General features: G+C 49.0%; 1 protein-coding gene across 1 annotated transcript in view; it reads right to left on the bottom strand.

The window, feature by feature from the left end:
• The window catches only part of Kirrel1 (kirre like nephrin family adhesion molecule 1), an 88,540-nt gene that overhangs the window by 15,302 nt on the left and 54,804 nt on the right, over positions 1–18,434 (bottom strand). The gene's annotated exons all lie outside the window — the stretch shown is intronic.

Here is an 18,434-nt window from a genome sequence, read left to right as displayed (position 1 = left end):
CCACAACCATCTAATCCAACTCCTCTCAACTCAGCTTTCCTACTCACCCCCGCCCCCTATTTCAAGACCTCCCTCTCCCCCAGTATAGAGGCTGTGGAAACACAGTTCTTACTCCGGGATCAAACCCAGGGTACTCCACCACTGAGCAACACCCCAGCCCCGAGATCCTGGTCAACCACTCCTTTATTTTCTCTCCTTCTTTCCAAATGTCCTATATTTGCCTTTCTGGAAAATGCTCCTGGGCCCTGTGCAGGCACAGCGTGTCCCACCACCGAGGCTGGTTGTGGCAGCTTGAACGACAGGATTTCCTGTCCGAAGCTGTCAGGGATCATGTCCGTGTTTTTCTCCGAGGGAGGTGGGAGGCAGCTTGCTGGTGGAAGTGTTTGCCCTATCTGTTTCGCTAGAATAGAACCTCTCTCGTCGTTCTGTGTCTCCTGGGATCCGGTGGTCAGAACAGGATGCGGGAAGCAGGCTTTGCCCTTGGGTAAGTGTGACAGTGCATCTCTTTGGATCTGAGAAGGTGGGGATGTTAGAAACAGGGTTCCTTCCTGTGTGTTTAAATAGCTCCCCAATTCTGCAGACCCGATTCCCCATCCTGTCTCTTAAAGAAGAAAAAGGTGAGGCTCCTCTACATCTCCAGAAACAAGGGCGGCAGGCGTTGAGATCCTGGTGGAAGGCTTGGTCAAGTGAACAGCCTGTGTTATCGATTCAAGCATTTGCACACGTGAGTATTCAAATTTATCCATATCCTTGCACGTTCTCAAGTGTAGCCATATGCTTCAAACTCTGCACTCCTGTCTCTCTTCCTCATGGACCCTAGAGCCTAAGTCAAGGGCTTCTGAGAGGCATGGCCCTGTGTGTGAACTTGGATCAGAGTCTGGATTGATAGTCATAGCTTTTCTACATGAAGCCTGGGGGATGGTCTCTTACTGACATCTCCAGAGGGCAGTGGGAAGCTGGCTGCACATTTACTTGCAATGAGGAGGTCAATGGGCCTGCAGTGGGGTGGTAGTGGGATCCACCTGGAGTCAGGAAACATAGATCTCCATGGAGTGAGAAACAGGCAACTCTGACCTGGTTTAGGAGAAGACTCTCCTAAGGACTCGGCTTAGGAGAAGACTCTCTTAACTCTCCCTGAGTGGGCCTAGCCAAGTTACCCTCTGAACCTCACTTCCCTGCATGAGAATGATGCGTCTACTCTCTGAGTGTCTGTGGAGTCAAATGTGGTGTGGGGGATGCCAGGCCTATCAAAGTCTTTTGCATGTATCTACTAAATAGCTGCGACCACTATTGACCCCTAAGCAGCTGGACAACTGGAGGTACCCATTGGAGAGCCCGAGAAGGAGTGACAGAATGGTGGTGTCTGCTTTTCTGTGAAGTCTGATGTAAAATCTTGTTTTGTTTTTTTTTTAAAGCCCTAGTGGAAGCAATTTAGTCTAAAACCAGGATGGAAGCAAAGTCCAAAGATGAAGGAAATGGGCGGGCTGTGTCTCGGAGTTTGAATCCACAGGAGACCACTTTCTGTACCAAGCTCACAAGCAGTATTTGGTGTCCCCAAGCAACCCTGAAGCCAAGACAGCGCATGAGAGAGACCAGATGTCATGGGTGGTACTTAAATCAACTTATAATTAGAGAAAACTGTAAGTCTGATCTAACTTAATTCTACTTTCTAAACTCGAGAAAAACTGGGTTTAGGTCACCCTTCACGTCCTCCTACAGGTCCCTGGAAAACACCACTCTCTCCTTTGGGATTCAAAGAGTCACCTCTTCTGGGATGCCTCCCGTGACTTACTTACAATACCTAGGAACCTATCTATTGACTTCTCTTTTTTTTTTTTTTTCCGGAGCTGGGGACCGAACCCGGGGCCTTGCGTTTGCTAGGCAAGCACTCTACCACTGAGTTAAATCCCCAATCCCCTCCATTGACTTCTCTTTTCTGCTATAGTAGGACCGCACTGCCCAGGTCACCTAGGAGCACAGCCTAGGGGCCCATTTTTGAGTCTGGACTGTGTCACTCACAACCCCAAGCCACATCACTTGTCACAGGACCTGACTGCCTGGCACACAAGGGTGCACTAAGTAAGTGTGGGCAATATCCAAGTCCAACCTTGTGGAACTTTTCAGGGAGAGGCAGGGCACTATCTTCCCCTCACCACGCACCATCCAAATGAGACTGAAACAGGCAGGATGTGAAGGAACAGTGCTCTCTCCTGGGGGAGGAGGAACTCTGAAAAATGGTATATAGAGCAGAACTGGGAAGGATAAGGAGATAGTCTAGAAGGTTCCGATGCAGATGGTGAAGGAAGTGTGACCACGGAAGAGAAAGCCCAGGAATCTTGTGAGCAGGAAGGGTTAGAAGTATTCTAAAGGTGTTGGTGTTGGTGTCAGGAAGGTACCAAAAACCTAGAACATGTGGCCTAGCAAGTGGCACATCACAATTTAGGCCCACTTCCGAGGTCCTGAGTATCTGAGCTACCAGCTAAGTCTAGCGGAGCCTGCTCAGAACTGAGAGGGAAATCACAGTCCCATCCATATGTCCGGGCCCATGCACATCTTCATTCATGCCAAGAACAAAACCAGTATAGTACAGCAATGCAGAGAAAGAACCAGAAAGGGTCTGGCCACGGGCAGATGCACAGATTAGCCTCTTGCTAGCGTCAAAACAACAGCCTCGTGCTTCCAATGGTGTTTTAAAGTCATTCCCACTTTGATCCTGCTCCCTCCCAGACTTCAGACTCCAGCACTGATGAGGTAAAGCAGCTACAAAGACAGGTCACACATGCACACGTGTGCGTACACACACACACACACACACACACACACACACACACACACACACACACACACACACACATGCTGGGACGTTAACAGAGGTACTGAGACAAGCACTGGGAAGCAGAGCCAAAATGGATGTCCACACAAGGGCAGAGGAGCCAAGAAACAAGGAAAGACCCTTAAGACAAAGACATCTGTAGTCACAAAGGGGCCAAGGTGGAAAGGAAAGCAGAGGAGAGCTGCAGACCAAGAAAGACCAAGAGCAGAGAGGCTCAGGTCTACAGAGGTAAGGTCGGCTTATCCTTTTCCTCAGAATAAGCTACCTAGAAAGGACCCACTGTCTGAGCAACCTTTTCTCTCCCACCTCCACGAGGATTTCTGAAGACTCAGCTTGGGCTCTCCCTCAGGGCAACAGTGAACAGGGCTAATGAGGAAAGACTCATGCTGGAGAGGTAAGGGAATCAGAGGGGCCCTAGTAGAACTTGGGAGTGCAGCAGAACCCTGCAGAGCTCTGTGCTCCCCGCTAACCTAAAAAGAGGGTGGGAGCTAGAGAGCCCTGCTCCCCCACCACCACCATCGAGACACAAAGCTCTTCTAGCCTCAGACTCACGATTGCTCCTCCCCTAATTCTCTCACAGCGATGTCTCGGCGTCTGGGTAGAGCACATACCACAACCTGCCACAGATTAAAAATTACTCATGTGTGTTTTGTCTCCCCACTCTCCTGGGAGCCTCTGAGAACGGAGGCTTTGATTTACCATTTCTGTTCATTCAGTTCCAGCAATGCTCCACGATAATAAATACCTCCAATTATAAAGTGCTGATTGCGTGCCACACTGATGCCTTACAGACGTTGTTCCTAGCGTCATAACCTGCTACACAGTGGTAGTTATTACCTGCATTTTAAAGAAAGGGGAATCATAGTCTGGCAGAAACGAGGGACACACAGGCTTCCCAGCTCCACAGTCTCCTCTCTTGGTACTGTCCTACTCCAGCAATAGCCACTCTTGTAAATGAATTGGATTTAGGCTACTGGCAGCCTTAGGTCCTCCCCATCTGCCATCTCTGACCTCTACTTTACAGCTTAGACTTCCCTGCTTACCTCTTGCACGGACAATGAGACTCAGGTCTGGGGTTTGGCCCCATGGTCCCCAGTACTTCCTAGCCTTGCACGTTACGATCAACCCAGGAGAAGCCTGGTGTGAAGGGAAGTGAGTGGTACCCAAGGCCAGAACATTTTTTCCCAAGGCCAGGAGTTTCAGTGACAAACAAAATACCACCAATGGCCGCCAGCAGGGGTACAAGGGGCACTGGTGAGGGACCATTGCTGAACTAAGACCTACTGGTTAACCCTTGGGACACCAAAACCCAAGGACACAGGAAGAGTCACTGCTTGTAGTACGAAACCACAGCTCAGAGATGCCAAGAAGCTTCCCTTCGCCACACAGATGTTAAGGCTGGGACACAGATTTCCCCCCCCAAGAAACCAAGCTCTCCCGAGTGCCATCTCTGTAGCCTGGCTGCTGTCCTCTCCTACGGCCCTCCTAGGCCAGACACGGATCCTCAGGCTTCTACAACCTGTTTGGATGTCCTCCCCTCATCTAGTATATTCTCCTCCCGTCATCATGACCCAGGTCTGTCCTTTCACCCATTAGAGCACTGGGGGCCAGAGCCAGGCCAGTCTTTGTTCATGAACAAATTTCCAATCTCCTTTTCTGCCAAGCCTAGCAAGGACAAAGGGGTCAAATCTCTTTTTGTTGTTGCTTTCTTCCCCCCTGGCACTGGGCATTGAACCCAAGTACTGGTGCATGCTAGGCAAAGCTCTACCACTGAACTACATTTCTAGCTCTCAAACCCTTTTTTTGATGAAGAACTAGGAACTGGCCCCTAAACCTTTGATACGGTGGACGTGTTTATAACCTCCCAGTGATAAACAGCTTACCATCACACATGGACAGAAACAAGAGCACATGGGTTCGCTTCCCTGCCCACGTGAACACCCCGTCTGCATCCCTGCATGTGAGGACACATCTGTCTGTGCCCATGGGCATCAGTCTGCTCCGTGTTCTGGACCACATGCCCCAGTGGTCATGTTCCCAAAGCCTAGCTCGACAGCACCAGAACCAGAGAGAGTGGAGCCAAGCACACGGAAGCCAGAGAGCTAAGCAGTAGAAGAGAGGGATGGCGGAGGCTGAGCCCTGTCTCCCTGGATTTATCAGAGAGCAATAATGAAGCCCCTGGGCCGAAGCAGTTCCTGAGCTCATCACTCCAGACCACGCTGCTGTTCAAGGGGAAGCCTTTGATTCACACTGACAGCTCTCAGATGGAACTAAATCTCTCCACTCTACTATCCCTCCCTCTCCTGCCTTCCCTCTCCTCGTCCTGACTGGACTTCCTTCCCCACCCCAGCCATTCACTCAATGCAACCACCACAGAGCCTTTCACAGTGGATTCTCTGAGAAAAGAGGATTTCAAGTCTCTGGGATGGGCCAGCAAAGAAGGAAGGCAGAAAAGAAAGAAAGATTTGTACTTGTGCTGGAGGAGAAGGTCGTGGACAAAGCTGAGGCAGGTCAGAGTGAGGGCAGATAACAGGAAAGAGCAGAGAGCCTGGGCGGACACCCTGAGGCAGACCCTCAGACTGGAAGTGACGTGCACAAACAACAGTCCGCACCCCCAGATCCATGTCCAAATACTCCGGACTATTGCAACTTCTACCGTTCTGCCATCAGGGTCCCCCAGCATCACCTTCCCCTCCAAGTACAAAAACGGGGGCCATAGGGACCCTGAGTGCCCTCTTCACCACCTTCCTCCTCCAAGGCCATTCACCACTGAAACCCATGTGGCCACAGAACCTCAATGTCTATCTCCAAAGCTGGGGGTAGAGAGAACAGCCAAGGGGAGCTTTTTCCAGGCACCAGATGGGATTTTGCAAATGGCCACAGCCTGGCCTGTTTCCATGCATTGGAGCCGGCTACAGAGGCCGGCTGGTATTTGCTGTGATGGGAAAGGAGGTTTATGGGTCTGCACCAGAAGATCAGTCTCCCAAAGAGACAGGAAGAGAGCCCTGAAATACAAGAAGCAGGTCAGGGATGAGGGACAGGCTCCACACACTTCTGACAGAGAGAGGCAGAAAACCCATGGACCGTGTTGAAGAGGTATGAGTGGATCTGGTCTTGGCTTTGTCACCAATCTGGTGTAACTGTGGGAAAGACACCCCACTCCTTTGGGCAATAGTTTCTTTAGGTGTAGCAGGAAGGGGCTGAATAATTTGGCCATAGGAGTCTCCTGACTCTGAGGTTCTAAGAGCCCACTATCCCTGCCTCTGGTTTAGCCAAGCCTTAAGGATATGCCCAGTCGCCTTTAGACCACAGGGAGCCTGGATACCTGGGCCTATCCTAGTGTTTCCTGCACAGCAGAATGTAGGGGACAGCTGTGGATTTGTGACAACAGGTCAGTGGCAGAGAAGACCCACATGGGGTACCCCACCTAGGAGGCAGAGGCATTCCTTGTTTTCCACTGTAAGGAAGTCCCCTTAGAGTTCTTACATCCCCTCCAACGGTGAATCAATAAAGGGGAGGGAAAAGGCATGCATGGGGCTTTGAGGCCATTGGCTAGTTTGAGCCAACACACAGGGACACTGCCCTTCAAATGAAGAAGGCTGGCAGGTGTGGCTAGAACAGTCCCACCTGTCCCATTTTGGCCTCCAGCCCCTAGGTACCTGGGCCAGACCTGATCTGACAGCTCTATGCAAATATGGCCTGGCAGGAGGCCACGTGGATGTTTTATAGAAAGTACAAGGGTTGGAGAGCCAAGTGGGGTTGGCTGCAGCAAGTACAACAGGCAGAAGCAGAAAGGGGCCGGCAGGGCTCCGTGTCTGGTTCTGTTAACAAAAACAAAAACAAAAAACCTGAATTTCCATTTGGCTGCAGTGGGCAAGGGAAGGGAGGGGGGGAGGGAGAAGAGGCTGGTGGCAAGCAATGTCCCAGCTCAACCAGGAGACAGGCAAAGAAGAAAATGGGAGAGAGAAGAGGGAGGACTGGAACAAAACGAGAGAGAGGGGAAAGTAGGCAGGGGAGGAAGGAGACCTCTGCTCCCCACTCCATCCGGGCCATGAACGCAGGAGGAGCTGGAATGGACTAGAAAAGATTATTAAAACTCAGGCAACAGATTAGTAAGTCTGCAGAGCACTTGTGCATGGATACATGAAAGGGCGGGGCTCCATCCCCACATCAAATCTGGCATGGTGGTATATGTTCATACTCCTAGAATTCAGGATACAGAAGAAGGGCAACCAGCATCTCAAGGCCAGCATCGGCTACATAACAAGTTTGAGGCTAGCCTGGGCTACATGAAAATATTTTAGAAAGACAATTAACATCAGGTAAGGAAGAATGCAGCTGAAGCGACACTATGTTACAAAAGAGAAAAAAAAGAACATAAGGACAGAAAAGGGCAAGAGAGAAAAATAAGTCAGAAATAGAACCCTGAACATACATAGCCCCTGGGATGGATCCAAAAATAAAAAGCCCAGGTCCCTGAGGCCATTTGCTAGAAAAAGAAAGAAAGGGGGGGAAAAAAGAGCCATGGCCTGAAGGTTAGGAATGGAAAGGGCACTGGTAAAATCCAACCCAAACCCCTTTATTTTGAAGAAATAAACAGAGGGGTGTGGGGATCGTGGGGCATGGGGAAAAAATCTCCAAATCTCCTGTGGCTTGAGCTAGCCTCCCAATTACAGAGCCCCCTTTCTAGAGCTGGGTATACAACAGGGTGTGCTTGTCCCCGTGCTAATGCAAGATGGGGGTGGAGAATCTGGTTGGAGGCACTGAGGTACTAAAATAAGGACAGCTGTCAGGTTGAACAATGCGAAGCGACTCTCAAGAACCAAGTACCGAAGACTACCATCAGTACAGGGAAGAAGAAAGGAGAACGAAGATGGCGGCAGAGAAGCCGGAAAGTGGAAGCTGGAGACTGCCGGAGACGGAAGCCAACGCCAAAGGCATGAAAACAGATCTCACGGCTGTAGGCTCACCACCCCTCGTCCTCAGCCGAAGGTTTTGATATTTTAGGACAAAGAAAAGGGGTGAAGTTTTTTGAGACTTGGAACGACTTTTGAGAGGATTGTACAAGGAGAGGAGCGGGAGAGGTGGGCCATTATCTGCAGCAGTTCAGGAAGCCCCCGGTCAGCAAGGCTCATACCTGGCACCCCCTACAAAGGTAGGCAGGAGGCTCTAAGCGTGGCGCTCTGGTCATTTCTACCTCATTTCTTGCCCCAGTCTCCGTACATACATACTTTCCTGGTCTAACCCCATGGCCTCTCTCCGTGGAAGCCGTTTCCTCCTGCACACGGGCCCGCCAAGTGCTGCCCCGAAAGCCGTCTTCTACCTGTTTGAACACTCTTAGTTACTGCTGCTCTGAACTTTTAGCCTAAGCAGAGTCAGAGTGGCACCCCGGTCCCCCCCACAGCCTTGAGGTCTAGGAAGAAATGTGGGCTAGGTCCCTCCACGAAGGTTCTCTGGAGCTTTTAGTAACATTCTCCAGAAAAAAAATTGACCTGGAAAGGTCTAGACATCAGTAAGAAGTTTTCCTTTTCTTAGGCACTGAAAAAGCCAGAAGAAAGTTTGGGTTTCGGGACACCATGCCGTGCTAACATTCCTGAGGATGCGTCTCTGTTTCTGAGTTTAATGAGAGTTTATTAGATTCCCATGCCCCGACCACCACCTCCCAGCAGATCTAGTCTCCTAGATTCTGCAATCCATCATGACTGATGCCCTTTGCAGGTGTCTCTAGACCTCTTGGAGCAGCGATTCTCAACCTGTTGGTCACAACTATTGGAAAACACATATTTCAGATGGTCTTGGGAACCCAACCATAAATTGATTTCTGTCACTACTCCATAACTGTAATTTTGCTCCTCAACAATGTCTCAGTCTCTAACTAAGACCATTGGAAATATGTGTTTCCCAATGGCCGTGACTCACAGGTTGAGAACTGCTGTTCTAGAGGGATCGTCTGAGTCTATGCTTAATCAATAGAGGAGGGCGTGGGTCTTAATTACATGAACTCCTGGCTCCAAATATACTGTGCGTGCTTCTTACAACCTGGGTGTGACCCGAGACTCTACGACTGCACTTCACGGATACAGAAACACATAATAACGGTAGGGCCTGGGGAAGGAGCATTCTAGATCATGAATTCTCTTCTCTTTCTTGGAGACAAGATCTCACTCAACTTCCCAGGAAAGACTGGAACTTTCAGTCTTCCAGCCTCAATATCCAAGCATCTGGGCTTGCAGACCTGTGCCACCCCCGCTACCACAGCAAGCTTTCTAAAAGTAGTATCCTGCCGTAACTAGAGGTGTCCATGACAAAGCAGGATGTCCATCTCTCATTAGTGTTCCAGAGAACTCTGGGTATATTTATGACCTCTGTTTTCTTTTTTCTTTAGATACATACCCAGCAAATGATCAACTGTGATAGTTCAATCAAGGCAGATTTGAAATTTAAAGGGAAGGAATCCTAATTCTAGAAGCATCTAAAGGGAAAAGAATAGGCCAAAAATGATCTAAGAGAGAGGTCAAGATAGAGTGTAGGTCAGCCCTCCAGCCCACGGTAATTAATCTAACTAGAAGATCTCAACATAAGAAGTAGTGTTGGGATTTGAACATCATCCAGTCTCATCTTGACTTACACCTATGCCCCTTCTGTATTTTATTCTGGGTTGGTGTTCAGAGTACAAGATAGAAAATTGCTCAGAGTAACAGATATGATCTTACTCATCTTCTGAAATGACTAGCCATTCATACCATGGGTTCTCAGTAAATGCTTACTCAGTTATCCTCATTAATGACTATCTCAATTAAATGGACATTTATTCAGGTAACAAGTATTTATTGAGGGCCTACCAGGCACTGTCCTGGATTCTGGATGCAAAGACAGACTTGGTAGATCTGTCCTCGCACACTAGCTATTCCTGAGTATCCAGACACTATAGTGTGAAGGGGCAGAATGGAGAAAAGCCTGGGTTTAGAGAGAGAATCCAGGAGAGCTGTTGGATAATGATGCCGGACTCTGAGGGAGGTGCAGCGGTTATATTGAATGGCAATAGGAGAAGGGAGAACAAAGCGTTCTCTGAAGACAGTAGGCACGGGCAGCAGTGAGTCGTGTGGAACGCACATCCATTCGGGAGCCTAGAAATAGTTTAGTCTGGCCACCGTGTCCTGGAAGCCTTGGGATGGGCATGGTAGAGAAATGGGAAGTTTTCCTTGCTATCACATTCTACCAGGGAGAGGAGGTGATAACCAGAAAAGGGCTCAACAGTTCTAGCAGTGCCAAAACTGTAGTACCTAACCAATGGAGAAGAGACAAAAGCATGGGTGGGTTTAGAAGAACAGTAGTCTGGTTTCTTCTACAAGCCTGTAAGCATGGTGTGTAGATCTTAGAACTTTAGTGGGTACCTTCTGCATGAGTATCTTAATGGAAGTATCCATTAAGGTGTGTGGTTATCACCTCCTCTAGCTCCCCTGGTAGAATGTGATAGCAAGGGCAGCCTCCCATTTCTCTAGCACGCCCATCCCATACGTACTGAATGGATAAATAAACCTAATTTTGTTACATGTATGACCCGCTCCTCCTTTGGGGGCAAGGCTCACACTTGTTAGGCCTACTATAACTGTAGACCTTTTCTGTGCACACGCAGTTTAGGCAGAGGCGGCCCTGCACAGCACACAGTAGATATTCAATGAATACACATATACTGATAAGAATGGCATTATACTTTGAAAAAGAGGACTTCAGCAGCCAGAGAACTGGGGACGGCATGGGCATTTCAGACAAGGGACAGCACAGGCCAAGATATGGAGGTGTGAGTCCAGTGAGCAGTTGCGAGTGCCCTGGATTTGGGCATGTAAAATAACTGAAATCAAGATCAGGCATCTTTAGACAGTTAACACTCTTTCTTTCTCAGTATCTACTCTCTGAACACTTTCGTGCTGTTGAAGAAAAATGGTGGAAGGAAGAAAGGAAGGAAAGAAAGGAGGGAGGGAAGAAGGTAGGAAGGCAAGAAGGAGGGGGTCCAGATTCAGAGCTATGTGCCAACATAGTAAGGTTTGGACCAGGCTTGAGAAGACTCAGAAGAGACTGTGTGTGTGTGTGTGTGTGTGTGTGTGTGTGTGTGTGTGTGTGTGTACACTGGTCTGCATTTACCAATTTAGATAAACACATATTATTGTGTATACACACATGTACACCACACCACACCCCCACACACATACTCACACACACTACACACTGGTATGTCTTCACCAAAAGGAAAAATACAGAACCTTCTTCCTAAATAAAACCGAGGCACAGTAAGCTTTTCCAATTAATCTCCATTAAAAAGATTTCCCACAAAGGCACTTCCAGAAGCCCCAAGCTGAGGTTATCTGGATCAATCTTGTATAAAGTGAAGGCAGTGCCAACCGGCTGTGGAATTGACCCATCTAACTATTCATTCTGCACATAGAAGAGGCATGGAATGTTAATTTGCTGCAGGGAGCTGAGGGAACCTGGAGTGGAGGCTCTAAAGGCAACCACTGTAGACCAGGGCCCCAGTATGGCAGCACTCAAGAGGCAGCAGCCTGCACAGAGGAGAGAAGGCTCAGAGATCGGCTGATGACTCTAAGCAGGGAGCCACATGGCGAACTTTTTGTATTTGTTCCTGATCTTTCTTACTCTGCTTGCTTCAGCTTGCTTGTTAAATAGGACACACCTGTCCCAAGGGCAAAGGTGAATTAAGGCTAAAATAATTGATCTTACCACATGGCGTGGCCATGGTGAAAACATATCATGGGTAGGTATGTGGCAAGAGTCATCGATCTGAGACTGCATGGGTTCTAAACCTGGAGTTCCCATGAGCTTCTACTTCATGGATGGTTTCAGATATGAGCTCGATGGGGCTACTGGTGGAGAAGACGTAGACACGGGCATCGAGTGGCCTCCAGGAAGCAGCCTACTTCTTCCCTCTCATCTGCTCAGCAGTGACACTGCTGCTTCTTTTCTAATTTTTTTGATAACCTTCTGTTGTCCCAGGAAAGGGAGGTCTCTTCTTCCTCTACCCTCACAGTTCGTGGTCCCTGCAATAACCCAGTGGTCTTGGATTTAGCTACCCCATCCTCCATGTTGAGAGGCCTCTGACTGCTTGTGACAGGCATCTCACAACATACTTAGCACTGTGTTCCCTGGATAAGCAAACATTCCCTTCAAATTATCTCTTGATGGGGGGAGGGGCGCGCGTGGGGTCGTGCATTCCAATAAATAGCCTATGGTTGTCTTGACATCAGAGTCAATTGAGCTCACAGCCTTCCATGGATGGGTAGATGGATTAATTAATACAAGGGAGGTGACGTTCTCACAGGATCACAGGATGGTTCTGAGAACAATGGAAGGGCTAAGGAGGGTGCTGGTTAGAGAGACGCCTCTAACCCAGGCTCTCAGTGGGTGGATTGCAGAGTTTTTTGAAATGGAAGGCAGAAGCAGTTTGGTCTTTGCTCGAAGAGTTCTGGAACAAAGTTACTTTCTCCTGAAATATGGACATTTCCCATGCTGAACATAGGAGGAGTTAATGCAGTCCTGCTACGTCCCTGGAAATGAAAGAAGAGAGATTTCTCTCCTTTGAGCCTCAATCCTAGCATTCCTCCTCACCTGCGTCCCTGAGAAGCGTTGGTTCCACGCAGAGCTACCTGCTCCTGGTTGGATGCCCATGCTTCCTCCAGGGGGGGTCTGCCTTCAAGGGCTGATGAAGGAGATGGTAGGAAATTTCCCCAGATTCAGTGAGGATGGGAGCATGCGCTGAAGGAACAGACAGAAGAGCAGAGGCAGAGTGAAGCCCAGGGATAGGGAACGTCTAGGATTTCAGAAATGGAAGAAAGGGGAAAGTCATGCGGAGAAATCAGGAGAGACCAGTTCCCCTGAGTATGGTGAAAACCCAAACTAAATAAAGACAAAAGGACCCCGAGTGTGTAAAGAAGTACAGTTGTAAGAGTCTGAAGCTAAAGGGACAGTGAAGAGGGGAGGAAGGAGGAGGGGAGGAAGGGGGAGGGGAGTCCAGGGCAGATGGGTCATCCTAGAGTCTAAAGCAGATTAAAGAGAAGAAGTAAGGGTCAGAGAGACTCAGCCACAACCCCAGGAATGCAGACACCCTGCTGGGGGAAGCAGAGGAGGAGAGGAGAAGGGGAAAGGGCTGATAGCTAGGAGGGATAACAGATGGTCACTGTCATTAAAAGGATTTCAGTAAGTCCGGCAAGCCTTAGGCAGCACAGACAAGCTTGAGTAAGCACTGGGGGGAAAGAATTAAGCAAAGCTTTGGAAGAAGGAACTTACACAGAATACCACACCAATACCACCACTATGGCTGCATATTCCTGCTTGAGTCTTTACCCGTAACCCAACCTCGACCCAGCACCAATTCATCTTAAGCCAATCGTAGCAATCATCTTAACACCAAATCTTAGTCACCTTAGTGCCAAGATAAGCTTGAGTTATCAAATGCTATCTATATATTGAGTCAGTAAAATCCTAAGCCATACCTTCACTCTTACAAGCTACCCCAATGTGGAGTGTGACACCAAGCACCAGCCAATCCCAGAGTCCACCTCTTATTGTTCCTTTTAATCTGACTTCAACAAAGTCCACCCCATATTTCTTTTCTGCCCCCACATACCTGGATGGACACTCTAAATTCACAGAGATTATTAACCGCAGAGACAAACAGAAGGTGTCAACTTAACTCTCGGGCTGGTGTGAATTCACTGTTCCAGTGCCTTGGTCCTAAAAACTGGGAGTAGAGAGAGGTCTGGGGATCTGTTACCAGGATGTGAGGCTCAGGACAAAGGAATCTGATGTTGACAGAGAGCAGTGGGAGTGAGGTAGGCAAACAGGCAAGTCCGAACAGACAGAAATCTGTCAGTTCCAGTTGACTTGGCAGAACCTGACATCTGCCTCTAACTGCTTTCCAGTCCTGTGATGTACAGGGTGCCAGGGGGAAGGCTGTGGTGGAGAGGGAGCCATTCAGGGTGCTGAACTGCTCTGAAGCCTTCCCACTGCATCCTGCCTGATGCTGAGCCCTGTTCTTCCCTCTGACATCTCCCGCAGACCTTTCCACATCTTTCTGGAACTGTCACTGTGGCGCCTGAGAAAGGACGGAAGTATTATGTCCTGCTCTTGTCACAGCCAGATCTGATAACTGGGACATGTGATAGATGTGCTAGGTTGGATCCTTAGCTCATGGAATGGGATGATGGAGTTAGCCGTGGTTTTCTCTTTAGGGGAAGAGACATCCTGATGTCCACTGGAACATACATTCAGGAGAGATGTCCCCCTAACCAGGATCTCAGGGAGACTGAAAAAAATCACTTCCGGCCTTCAACGGTTTGTTTCATTCACACACACACACACACACATATGTATATATATATATACATATACATACGTGTGTGTCTGTGTGTGTGTGTGTGTGTGTCTGTGTGTGTGTGTGTGTGTGTGAAATATATATATAGATTCCCTGAGAGTAAGTTAAGGGTAGTTGCTATGCAACATATGGGTGCTGGGAATAGGACCCTGGTTCTTCAGAAGACCAACCAGTAATCTAAAACACTGAGCCATCTCTCTAGCTCCCAACTGTTCACTGACCTAAGCCATTTTGAGCTCAGAACATCTGCACTCAGTTCTGAGGATCAAAAGCCAAGTGGAACTCTCCAGCCCCTGGGTGGGACCTGTAGTCTCTGGCCAGCTATCAGTGGAATGAGGAGCACTTGGGAGGAGAGGAGCAGAGCATGTGCGTCTGCTCTTGGCTACCGGCCTCCACGCATTCCTCAGTGACAGAAGTGGGCCTCGCAAGCCCAGGGCAGGACAGAAAGGGAGGAGAGGGAAGAGAGAAAGTTCATAATAATAATGAAACAGTCGATAATTCTTCAGCTATGGTGTCATCTGCAAAAGGACTGGAACAATAGCAACCCACTGGGAAAGCTTGGTAAGAAACGGTCCTCGTGGGAAGTGAAAGGAGTCACTGGGGTTGAGGGCAAGGAAGACGTATCCATACTTCAGGCACTACAAAACCCGAAAGCCGCAAGCAACACAAAGTGCAAACCAGCCCGGAGCCTTAGGTCTGACTCTCTACAAACCTCCACTGTGTCCAGACACAGGTCCACAGACGTGGGTAAAGACACACAACGCTCCGTGAAGAATGTTGTTGGGAGACGGCTGAGATATCTATCCCTCCTGGAAAACACCTCCCAACCTGCCCTGTGAACCAGACTTCTCTCTCACGGATAACTCACTGACGAATTGTCTGAAGTAGCACAGTCACCAATCGCTAAAGGCGAGAGGGCACCCCGGTGACCAGCAGCATCACGTGCGTTGCGGTTCTGAGTCTCTGAACTGTTATTGCCCAAGGCAGGACTCCTAGAACCCCAGACTGCCTACAGATTAATACAACTGTCCTTACAGACACAGACTAACCATGAGCCTTGCAGTGGCCTGGGGGGAAGGGGGCTGTTCCAAAGAGGATAGTATGGGAGGCTGACGATGTCACAGTTGGAGCAGCTATCTTTCGGGAAGGAACAAGAGGGAAACAAGCTATGGAAACTTCTCGGTTCCTTCTTTATTCCTCAGCTCACCCTGGGATTTCACTGGTCTTTGGATACATGGTGGGAAAGAACTCAGTCGTCTATATATAAGAAAGAATTCTGTATCTGACAAAAGCCCTAGAGAGGAGTTTAAGAGATAAGGGTACTTCCTCCGCCCTTATGGGCTGTGGCCCTGGGCACTCTGGAGAGCTGGCCCCGCCTCTTGCCTGGGCAGTGTGGAAGAGTTGAGCCTGGTGGCAAAGTGCAGAAGCTGGCCTTGTTGGAGAGATACCCTGACCCTCAGCAAGGCAGGAGAGCTCACCCTGGTGGCTGGGGTGTGGGAGAGTTGGCAGGCTGACCAACTCAGCTACAACCCAGGGCCTTGAGTTGGTCCATCCCAACATCTATCCTATGGACTGCTAGAGCACACAAAGGGGCCAGTCCTGCAGGACCAAAGCTCCAGGATCTCTATGACACAGGGTAACAACAGCATATCTGAGAGGAGGCCCTGTGACGATCCAGTATTGATGGGGTAACAAGCCAAAGGCCTCCAACCAGACCAGTGACTCACTGCAACGAACATTTACAAGTAAATATTTGGGCAAAAGGGTGTACTGTGTGACACGCTTCAGCTTCCATGGTTACATTTTTAAAAATTTTTTTTTTCTTTTAAGGGCTCCCTTTAAAAGGGTGCAAGGGTAGAGGGCAGATATGGAGGGACTGGGAATGAGTGGGATTGGGTGCATGATGGGAAATTCACAAAGAATTAATGAGAAAATTTCAAAAGAGGTAAGAGAGAGAGAAGTGTATTTGTTTCACACATATGTGGAAGGCTCAGGAAGTGTGGTAGCTGAGAAAAGTTCAGGTCAAAGGCTTAGGGGCTGTGAGCAGAACACCATGCACAAGGTAAGTATCTTTTCTGTGTCCATAGATACTAGCTGGGTTCACTGGGAATCCACAACCCACAGGGGTTTGAGCTCTACTGACCCCAAACAACAGGGAGTGTCACTGAGCCCATCATCAGCTGCCTTCTCTTAGGCCACAGTGCCAGAGGCAAGAGTCTCACGCATCACAAGGCTTTCTGTATCTAGACTCTGACTACCTATAGGCACTTACCATGAGTTCAGTGGGTAAGTGAGGGATGCTTGTCACTTTCTAAAGCATAAGTTAAGGAGAATACAGGTTTGATCGAAGAGGATGGGATCAGGGAAGAGAGACCATATTTCATATTCTAGCGGAAGGCCAAGACGTAATGATTTCCTCAATGTTTCGAAAGGAGACACTGAGGCACCAGAGCTAGGCCTCTGTTTGAGATGAAGAGTTAGTCCCCCAGTCCCTGGCCCAGCTGGGCAGCCCACTGCTCAGCCAGCTGCTCTGGAAGATGGAAAGTGCTATCTAAACACGGTGCATTATAAACACTTTAGAAATCGTATTTCACAGCTGCCCGCCTGCAGCTAGAAGATGAATTCTTCCTCCTGCTCTCTGGCAGGAGAATTATCCTTGGAGTCAAACATGGCAGCAATGATATGTGAGTAGGGCCAAGACAGAGCAGGCCGGGATGGGGAAGCATCGACAAAGATAGGTCCTGGGTGCCTGAGCAAGACAGCCAGTTTGATGTATCTTGCTTTGCCATCTGCTGATCAACTCTCAGAATGCAGAGAGGGCCTGAAACCCAGACTCCCCTACTCGACTGAACACCTCCCTGGATGCAGAACCTGTGCCCTGGAAGGAAGAATTAGAGAAGGTACAGGACTGTACAGCCTGGGGAAAGAAACAAGTACTTGGAGACACAGGGCCCAAGATCTGCCATTACTACTGCGATGGCTTGTTAGAGAAAGATGTATAGAAGGGTTGAGCCAGAGGGAAGGAGTTCCCTGGAAGAGAATGGGTGGCTGTTAGACAAGCCCAGAAATGCAGCGGGGAAGGTGATAATAGATAGAGTGGCTGGGCTCATCTGCCTGGAAGGAAAGAAGTGCAAAGGATGGGGTGGGAGGAGTGTATCCCTGTTGAGTTGAGAGGAAGCCGGCATGAGCTAGCTACATCCTGTCCTCACGGAAGAAGCTACAGGCATGGACACTGGGATAAGGTGGCGAGGAAAACCCAATGCTTGCTTATGCATAGGCAACCAGAAGGCTTCAGTACTGGATACGGAATTCAGTAGTAGATACAGTGCATTTAAGACCCCAAGCTCAGGTCTTCTCTGCGAGTGCTGAGCTCCTATTCCTGAGCTCCACAGGCCTTGCAGGCAGCTTGTAATTAGGCATAGGGAACAGATGAACCAATTTTCAATTAAAACCTTATCTACAGGGTGCACAGATAATAAAGGTGGGCATGTTTGATTCTTTTCTTAGCCAACCTTCAATATTTGCAATGCCTGGAAGGAGACGCAGGGAGGGTGCCTAGGCAGCCCTGGAAACATATAAATTCTGCTCATAATTACATGACTTTCAATGCCACAAGAGGCCAATAAAGTGGTTTTGAGGCACACAAATTACTGGCATGCTGGCCTTCCCCAGATGGTGCCTAGACGGTGGTCTAGAGAGGGTATGCTGCCCAAACCTCTGAGGTGAGGAACAGCTGTAACAAAGGCAGAGCTCTCTCTTGCTTTCCACTGGCATCTCGGTTAGACAACCTCACATCTCTGACAGAGCTGCAAAAGCAATTTAAGATATGTTTCTTCTATAACGAAGTAGAAGGAACCTCAGGGGACCAAGAGCTTCAAACAGCTGTGGGTAACGACAGCAAATGTCTGATTCTGGGCACTGAGGAGAGGCCCCTCCCCCTCACTGGCTTGTTGCTCTACCATGCTTCTGTCTTCCCCAGTCAGCCCTCTCAGGTTAGGCAACAGAAGGCTGTTTTGACTTCCCTGCTTTTTGAGGGTGGCACAGTTGCGAGTGCTTGGATCCAGATTCAGCCAAGCGAAGGCTCAGACTCTTGAGTTTCAGTTTCATTCCTGATGTAACAGGGATGACAAGCAATCCCAGAAATTGGTGGCAGAAAAGCCACCGATGCCCCTGAAGAAGCCAGTGAAGTGGTTCATGAAAAGAAGGTTTCCTGTA

This window comes from Rattus rattus, chromosome 3 (genome assembly GCF_011064425.1).
Source record: "Rattus rattus isolate New Zealand chromosome 3, Rrattus_CSIRO_v1, whole genome shotgun sequence".
NCBI lineage: Eukaryota > Metazoa > Chordata > Mammalia > Rodentia > Muridae > Rattus > Rattus rattus.
This window is presented reverse-complemented; position numbering and strand designations above follow the sequence as displayed.